Genomic DNA, 10,012 nt, shown 5'->3' on the forward strand with positions numbered 1-10,012 from the left:
TACAACACATTTAGAAGCAAAATATTGAAAGCATCTTATATTACACATGAAATAGTATAATATCATTTGAATGTAGACTGTGATAAGATAAAGATCCACACTGTAAATTCTAGCAAGACTAATAAATAAAATAAAGAGGTACAATAAGCTAATAGTAAATATAAAATAGTATACTTAAAAATACTCAAACCAAAATAGAAAAAAATTGGAGGAAAAAATGATGAGGGAGAGCAAATAACAGGATAGTAGATTTCAATTCAACCATACTGAACAATAAAGATAAAGTCTTAAAACTTTAATTAAGAAGCAATATAGAGATTGTCAGACTAGGTAACAAAACAAGACCCAACTATAAGCAACCTATTTTTTTAAATGCCCTTTAAGTATAATGATATAGATGGGTAAAAAGTAAAAAGATGGAAAGCCTAAAGCATCCAAAACTAAGATAAGAAAGCTTCGGTAGCTATATTAATATCTGAAAAACAGATGTAAGAACAAGGAATATCATTGGGATGAAAGGATCAATTCATCCAGAAAATATAACAATATTCAAAATGCATGGACCTGGAAAAAGAGATTTAATATTCATTAAACAAAATTTTTAAAAAGGGAGAAATAAAAATTTCAAAATTATAATTGGAGACAGCAATACTACTTTCCCAGTAATTCATTGAACAAGTAGACAGAAATCAATAGAAATATAGAAAACTAAAACCACGATATATATCAACTTGATCTAATTGACATTAATAAAACTCTCCACATAAGACCAGTAAAATACCATTCCTTTAAAGTACGATGGTACATTCACAAGATATACCATACTCTGGATCATAAAACAAGTCTCAATAATAGTATTTTTAATATTCTTCAAGTAGTATTACCCTCATAAAACTTTTCCCAGAATTTCTCATCCAAACTGGATGAGAAATATCATAAGGAGTTTACACTTAGATGGAGCCCTAATGATTGATTTTAAGCTAGACTGGGTATGCTTCTAGAATAATCTTCTCTTGACAAGTCTCTGTTGCATTTTAGGACCATACTGAATCATTAGTAACAGAGTACGGTCATATTACACTATTGCTACAGCAATATCATAACTCCCACTATACTCTTTATAAAATCAGACATGCTTTCTCTAAAGAAAACCAGAATGTTACAGCTGGGAGGGACTTCAGGGAATATGTAGTGTGGTGGTTTGCAAACTTTTCTTTCTGGCAATTGAAAATCTCCCTTTAAATTGTATCACACACAGAAGCCAAATACATAAAATGAATAAAAACTAAGCTTCTTTGGTTTCAGCAGAGGGGGGAGTCTAGAGCCCATCCCACTGGCACGAATATCGCCCACAACAATGGCCCTGAGGTACCTCCAAGGAAACCCTAGGATCTCAGAATCCAGTTAGAAACCACTGCTGGAATTCAGACGATAAATGGCCTCTTTCTTTCATTCCTTTAGTGGGCCAGGAACACTCCCACCCTAGGGTCTTTGCACTGGGTGGTCCCTCCTCCTGGAGCACTCTTCTCACAGATATCCATAGGATTGACTCCCTCACCTCCTTCAAGTTACTGCAGAAACGTCTTCTCAACGAAGCCCACCCAGACTCCCCATCTCATATTGCCACCAAGCCACCCCACTGCCAGCACTCTCAGTTACTCTTTCCCTTCCTCAATTGTTTCTTCTTTTCTATGGCTCTATCACTTTCTAAGAATATGCTTTATTATGCTTATTGCTTATTGTCTATCTCTCTTCCTCTAGAATGTAAGTTATTTAAGAGATAGGATTTTTCTTAGATTAGTACTTTGCACCTAGTTGACACTCAGAATATATTGGTTGTGAAATTATCTTAGGTCACTTAGATTGTAGCAGAGTCCCTTGATTTCAGGTCTTTTGATTTCTTGTCTTGTGCACTGTATTCTTCTAGTTCACTTTGAATGTGAACATGAATGCTTTTACACAACCAAATCAGCAGGAGGAAGAATTAATTCATTTTTTTCCTTCTTCTAAGCAGGTATAAGGCTGACAGGTCATATGACTGAAACTTTAGGTCCCTAAACCATATATCTCACTAAAATGTCAAAAGTTGGGCAAAGACACACTCATCAGTTAGATACTTTATAAGATACATATACATAAATATATGTGTGTATTATGTCTGCACCCTTGTGTATGTATGTACATCTGTTCTATCCTTAAGCCTCATTATCCTGTGGGTACTAATAAATTCACATTAACATTACTACCCTCTAGCCGCCATCTTGGTTGACAATTTCACTATCAACCATGCTATTCTTCAGGTCTTTCAGTCTTCTAACACCTTCCCCTTCTATGCACCAGCCTCTTCCCATTCCTCCCATCTCCCTTCCTCACCCCTTCCTTCCTTCAGTGCCCTACTAACTTCCAATTATTTTCACTCTATTATGCAAAAAAATTCAGTCCCCCACCACCACTCCACCTTTCAAAACCAGACCCAACCACCTTTGCACAAATCAAAACAAAAGAAAAATTCTGTAACTATAATTTGAGGAAAATAAAAAAAACTTCCAATGTATGCTTTAAAAGATTATACACAACTGGGGACAGGTATATGCATACAAAAAGAGTGCAATGCGCACAATCCGAGGGATGGACATGCTTGAAACTCGGACTTGGGGGGGTATGGGGGGGCAAGGGCAACATACGTAACCTAAACATCTGTACCCCCATAATATGCTGAAATAAAAAAAAAAAAGGGAGGGAGAGATATATACATGTCATTTAACCACTTTTGGAGTTTTTAAAAATTTGTCCCATGTCCATATATTGTATATTTAAAAGTAAATTATTTAAAGTCAGAAAAAAAATGATTATACATATCTAATCCAATTTGACTAAAATGGAGACATGGAAAATGGAACATTTACCACATGTGATCAGAACATTGAGGGTCCAAGTGGTGGGTAGGTGATTTCTATAGGTTCAAACTTTGGCTAAATTAATTAAGACAAAAATTACCTGGGATACATATTAAGTTATACTGCAAGGTCCAATAATCCGAACCTCATAAATTTACAGTTGATGGAAGAGTGACTAAGTGCTCATGTAGAAAATATTCACCAATTTTTGTTGACTGCTCTTTAATAGCTAGCATTTATTGAATAACTACTATGTGACAGGTAGTAGGTTTAAAGGTTTTATAGATATTAGCGTTGAGGCTCAGTAAATGCTGCTCCAAACTATTTTAAACTTAAGGAGATTAGGAGGACCTTAGAAGCAAGGTCAGTCTGACCTTTCCCAGCCTTCTGTGTGAGACCTGGCCATAAAGGAATTCTCTGACCTACGTTCCCTGAAAGTAGGTAATAGGACCCTCATTCCAGAAGCTTCCTTCCCTATACCCAAAGGCCAAGAAGAATGTGAACAGACAAGCCTTGCTGGCTCTCCCCCACCAGTTCATTACCATTAGATCATACCTTTTTCATCCAACCATACTTCTACACGACTGTCCATTTTTCGTCAAACCTAAGCATAAAAATGCACAGTTTTCCTTGCGTCTTTTCATTCTCATTTCTAGGGGCTCCTATGTCATGTAAAACTTTGGTTGAATAAATTTGTTATGCTTTTCTCTTGTTAATCTGGCTTTTGTTATAGAGGCATCAGCCATAAACCTTGCAATGGGAAAAGATACTACCTTCTCTTCCCTACGTTAGCTTATGAAATCCTCCTATCAACCGTATTAGGGAGGTACTATTGTTATCACCATTTGTCAAAAAGGGGAAATTGAAGCATGAGGAAATGAGTAACTTGCCCAAGTTCACATACATAATAAATGACAAACTGGAATCTGAACTCAGGCAATCTGGCTCCAGAGTCCACAAAATTCACCACCGTTTTATAGCTGCCTTGTTGTTAAGTTGGTAGTGTGACAAAGCATTCCAAGGAAAGCTCATTGAAACTGGGTCTTTATTAAATAAAGTATTGAATAGACAAAGTTATCATTCTACTATATTCTGTGACTATTGATTGGATATGGACTGGATTTCGATTGGATAGAGATCAGAGAAATAAATTTAAGAATATTGCGGAAGTTAAAGCAAAGCAGATTATAGCTCAGTGTAAGAAAAAACTGTCTGGTAATGACAGCTGTCCAGAGATACAGTGGATGCCTCTAAAACAAATTTGGTTTCCACTCACTAAAGATATTCAAGTAAAGAGTATAAGACCATCTGGTGGGAATATTTTAAAAGGAATCTAAACATCAAATATATAACATGACCAGAGCATCTTACTGGGAGTCTATTTATTGGTTAGTCACACATTATCTTGGCTTTTCCAATAATATTTTGCTCCTGGTTGTGTACAAGCTATTGAAGAGTTCATGAGAATGCATTTAGATCATTTAAGCTATGCCACCAGGAGTAAAATGCAGTGGGATTTTAGCGAGTACCTCTTTTTTGACTCATTCCCACTCTCCCTCTACCCACTTCCCTCCCCTAACCTATAAGATGCCGTCCTCACTGCTATTATAAATGGCTGCATTAATGAACAACGATTTTCTTCCCAAATTACAGGTTGATTTCCTAATGTGATTGAGTTCATTGTATATTTTTTCAACTCAATTCACTTTGCTTGGGTAACCTTGATGAAATGCAATTATTTTCAGTGGTGTGCTGAAAAATGTTGAATCAGCTTTCAAAAAATAAATCCCTGTTTTGTAGTATTTGCCAATTTCAGTGATGTAAATACTCCTACTATGGCCAATTTCAAAATACCAACATGCTGTCACTGAATGTAGAGTTGGGTGATGCATTAGTTTTCTATTACCACCATTGAAAAATTGGCACAAACTTGGTAGCTTAAAACAACACAATTTCATTATCTTACAGCTCTGTATGTTGTTAGGTTACCAAGTTAAAATCAAGGTGTTAGCAGGGCTGCATTCTTTTCTGGACTCTCTAGGGGGGAAGAATCCATTCTCTTTCCCTTTCTGTCTTCTATCTTTTGGAGACCACCCACATTCCTTGGCTCATGGCTTGGCTTTCATCTTCAAAGCTAGCAATGACAGGTCAAGCCTTCTTCACATCACATCTCTCTGAACTTCTTTCCTTATCACATTCCTCTCTGATACTCAGCAGGAAACGTTCTCCACTTGTAAGGAGTCATGCGATTAATTCACCTGGCTAATCCAAAATAATCTGCCCATCTTGAGGTCCTTAACTTTAATTGCATCTGCAACGTCCCTTTTCCCACGTAAGGTAGCAAATTCCTACGTACCAAGCATTGGGATGTGAACATCTTTGAGGGTCCATTTCTCTGCCTCCCACAGTAAGTGATATTAATAATTGGCTCTAATGAGTCAGTAAGCACTGGCTCCAGCATGCCACTGAACTCCTCTCTGTGTTCCCATGTTTTCAAGATACATCACAGAGTACCTTAACCATGCGGTATCTGGTCACTGATATTTAAACATTTGCATTCTCATATTCACATTAAAAATCACATAGGAAGATTAATTTACCGTACTTCAGCCACCACTAGCATATGTTAATGCAAATGCTTCACAGGATGACAGTGACAAAAATTATAAATATAGGGACAAAATCCAAAAGCTCTTCTATTATCACTTTCATATAGTTGAATGGATTTTCTAGTCGTTACCTTGCATGAAAAATATTTGTATGATCTTGCTTTTATTGTGCTCACTATATACTACTGCTAACAATAGTAATAGTAAAGGACTGTCTCAGGAAAGAAGAGGTAGTGATGCTGTTCTTAAGCTTCAGCATTTTAAAGCCAAGGTCATCTGGGCTAAATGAACACATACAGAACCAGAATTAGACTGCATTTCCCTGACTTGCTGTGTGGTCTTTTTGCAGGTTACTATTATAAATTCTTTGTAACTCAGATAATTTATCTGTATAGTAAAATAGGCATAGTGATATTTATCTGCTGCCTAAAGAGGCTGATAAATAACTGGAGACTACACTTTGAAAGAGAAAATAAGAACGATTGTGTTGTAAATTACTCTATTAATGCTATGTGCTGTGGATCTCAAGTGACTTGCAATTGCTAGCATACAGAGCTATTAGGCTCTATGTGGACATTTCCGAACAAAGCTTGGTTGCCCCTAACTCAGAGGAAGTAAACCCACTATTATGGGGGACATAAGTCATTTTTAATCCTCAGTGAACCATAGCACCAACATTTCATGTATTTCTAATGGCCTGCCCTGATCACAAGAATGCACATTACAATATACCAAGAGATCAATTAGTGCAAACAGATTCTCTTTTTTCTCAGGTTGCTAGCTAAGGCTGCCAGTGAAAACGTTCCTCATACCATGGAAAGGAGGAGAGTTTGCCCCAACACAAAAAGACACCCAGAGTCAAGCAGAGGAAAGACACAAATTCTAGTCCTTCAACCCCTGGTTCCTACAGGAGCTATCCCAATATCCTTCCTAGACATATCTCTCCTAGATATATGAATAAATATTTTTTCTTTAATTAAGTTAATAGTTTCTGTACTTGCAACCAAGAATTGTAACTAACACATTTGGTATGAGGAAGTACTTGGTCTAGAAAATAAACTGCCTAACTTAATTGGTAGAAATTTTAACTTTCTTTTAAGAATACAATAAATGAAGCACATGTGAAGTATTTCTGAAATGAAACAAGGTTTATGTTGTTGTTGTTGTTGTTCATGGAAAATCAATGTCAAGAAGTGTGAAGGGTCCGAGATTTTGCCCGACTTACAAGCTAACGAGTTAGCCGGCCATAGTTGCTGGCAGAGGCATGATACTCCTGGGTTAGAGAAAAAGGACAGTTTGTTACTCACATCAACAGCAATAAGTGGAATATCAGCATTTTTTTCTGGTTTCCCAAATCCCAGTTCCCACAGAGTCAATTAACACTTACCTATAGAGTGGGTTATGTTACAGGAGAGAAGGGAACCCAAATCTTTTTTAGTGGGTAGTAGCTCTGCCTAACTTTTGCCCCAGAGGGAAACATTACCTTTATTTTACTACCTAGTAAGCAAATTCTTCATTTGTTTCAGATGGAGACAGTATCTTCCAAGGCTGTTCACACTACAAACATTCTTGACAATATATTCTAAATAAAGGTATTCGGTGCCTTTTGCTCATGCAAAAATTCAAGGGATTCATAGAGAAGTGTAGCTTGCCCAATAATCAATAGAGAAAGAAGTATTCAAATTTACATGAGCAATTTCAATAACTGCTTATTGAGTTAGATAAGAAGTTGGACCTTTTGCCCGCTACAAAAATCTTACATTGCCCTTGTAAACTTATTATAGCCTCAATATTTAGAGCTTTTGTAAAACAGAGAATTACAGATATAACATTTTTAAGATTGATTACTTAAGAATATGTAGCATTGACATGATTATGAACACTTTTATTTCTAAAGAACTAACAGAATATCGTCCTTTAGAGACAGTGACCTCCAGTCTGACTCCTGTAACAGAGTCACTGCCAATGAAGGATGGGATTAAAAAAAAGGAGTATGTCTCAAGAAGGTGCCAGAAAGAAACCAATCTGATCAGGTAAGTGAAGTGATTCTCAAAAGGACAAAAACACTGATAGTTTCAAGGCACTTTTGCTTATCAAAATCATCCCAAATAAGCTTCTAATTATTGAAACCGTGTCTGGGGGAATGTTTCTAAGGAAGAAACACACCCTATACAGTGGGTAGAGATGGAAAGGAGGATTTCCATTGCTCTGTGTTACAATCTTTGTTCCACCTTGGTCCTCTATGTTTACATTGCCATTAAGAAAAAAAAATGGTTGAGGCAGAAGTGCGTAGTTGTCAGGTTCTGTAGTGAGCGCCCATCTCACTCAAAGTAAGACCCAAAAACCTTGCAATCGTCGTCAGGGACTCGCCAGCTCTCTCACTTCCTTCCAGCCCCATCCCACCAACATCATTGCTTTTCCTTGAACACACCAGGTATGTTCTTGCCTTCGAGCCTTGGCACTGTTTTTACCTATGCCTGAATTGTTCTTCCTTCCATCTACATGGGCAACCCTTCGCTTTTTAAATCTTTGCTGTCATGGCACTTTCTCATCGAGACCTCCTCTGACCTTTCTATTTAAGAATCACTGTTCACATTCCCTCCCCTCTCATGCTCTTGTTCCTCTTTACTTGCCGTATTTCTTTTCTTTTTTCGTAGTATTTGTCACCTTCCAATGTGCCATATATTATATTAATTTTAATATATCTCTTATTTGTTTTCTGTCTCCTCTCACTAAAATGTAAGCTATATAAGGACAGTGATCTTTTTTCTTTTGTTCATTGACATATTTCAAGTATCTAGACTATGTCTACTACATAGGAGGCACTTGAATTTCCTGAATGATGACTAGATGACTATAGTTTCATTCATTCAGCTCTTTGTGGGAACTCAAATGAATTAATTAACCTTTCTGAATAAAATGGGGGTTATAGTTGAACCTGACTCACTAGGCTGTTTTATCAATTAAATGGGATTATGTATATAAGGCACTTAGCACATTGCCTGACATAGAGTGAGGATGTACTACTAGCTACTAACATAAAAAATATAAGCAAATTTGGACCCCAATGTAGAAGAGTGCCAAATTCCATTTGGATAAAACATTTCTAGATCTCTCTTCTGAGTTGAAAGCCTTAAAATTGAGAAGGATATTTTTTTCCCCAAATGTATTACCATGCTAACACTTATAGAATTGAAATTTATAATGTTCCAACTTGTCACTTCTTGTCTAGAAGAATTTTGTGTCATCTGCAAACCTGGAGACCTCATCATTCACTTTACTCTTCTTCCAGATAATTAAAAGGAAAAAAAAAAACCTTAAATAAACCATCCCAATACTAATTCCTAGGTTCTGTTTATTTATACTTACCCTTACTGCAAAGTAACCATTTATCACTTCCTTTTATTCAATGAATAGACAAAAAACTTGGGATGCAGTCCTGCCAAGGACCATCCCCAAACTCTGTCCTTTCTGAGGAAAAAGAAAGGTTTGGAATAGGATTCCAAACTCATTTCTGCTGCACCATTCTCTAAGCCTGAGCTTCTTACAGATTAACAGGAGACCTCAAGGTAACAACAGTAGACTTCAGCCCCCTGGGGCAGTTAATGAGCTTGTTAGGAACACCAAGAACTTGAATTGTGTACAAAACACTGTGCTCTAGAAAACATGAATGCAACAGAACACGGCTGAAAACATTATAGACCATAAATGCAAAACTGGCATGTTATGGATTAACTATATGAATGCTAAATGACTGCAGAATAAAAGACCAACAGAAAAAAAGAACTATGAGGAAGGATTAGGCACCAGTCTTTTAGTTTTGCAGAGGTAGTTGTAGGGACCCTAAATGCTTTCAAGTTTTCTTAGTCAAGACACAAATTTAAGATAGCTTAATCCAAGAGACAATTTATTGAAATGAGACAGACATGTCTTGTGGGACCCAGGCTTAGTGGAGCCTCTTAGAGGGCTGAAACCAGGAACCGGAAAGTTTTCAGACTCCCAGAAAGTGTTTGTTCTCTCAGTCTCTCATCTCCCTTCTCTTCAAAACCTCGTTATTTTTCTCCTCATGACTACCTGCGTTCTCTGCTTCTCAGTACACAGAAGATGGCTGCCCAGAGCTCCTAGATTACATCATCTCACTTCCATCTCACTGCTGCCACTGAATCAAAATTTCGGACTCCTGTAATAGAGAATTGAATTGGTTCAGCTTGGGTTAGATATATCCCCTTTCCTTCTGTGTCCCTCACCTGTCTCTCCCAATCAATCAACTGTGGCCCAATCAAATGTGTCTAACCTTGGGGAGAAGGTGGGTATGCAGCGGTGTGGAATTCTACGGGATTAGGGTCATAGCCAGCTGTACAATTATTCAAAGGCTTTCTGTTCCCCCATCCTCACCCCAAAGCCTATAGAAAGAACTCTGTGGTCCTTCAACCTCTTTTCCCATGAGCTGTCTGAGTGTCTCATCATGAAGTAAAAGGATGGCATTTTTCAAGTCCTCATTAAGAT

Source organism: Propithecus coquereli, unplaced genomic scaffold (genome assembly GCF_000956105.1).
Source record: "Propithecus coquereli isolate 6110/MARCELLA unplaced genomic scaffold, Pcoq_1.0 Scaffold185, whole genome shotgun sequence".
Taxonomy (NCBI): domain Eukaryota; kingdom Metazoa; phylum Chordata; class Mammalia; order Primates; family Indriidae; genus Propithecus; species Propithecus coquereli.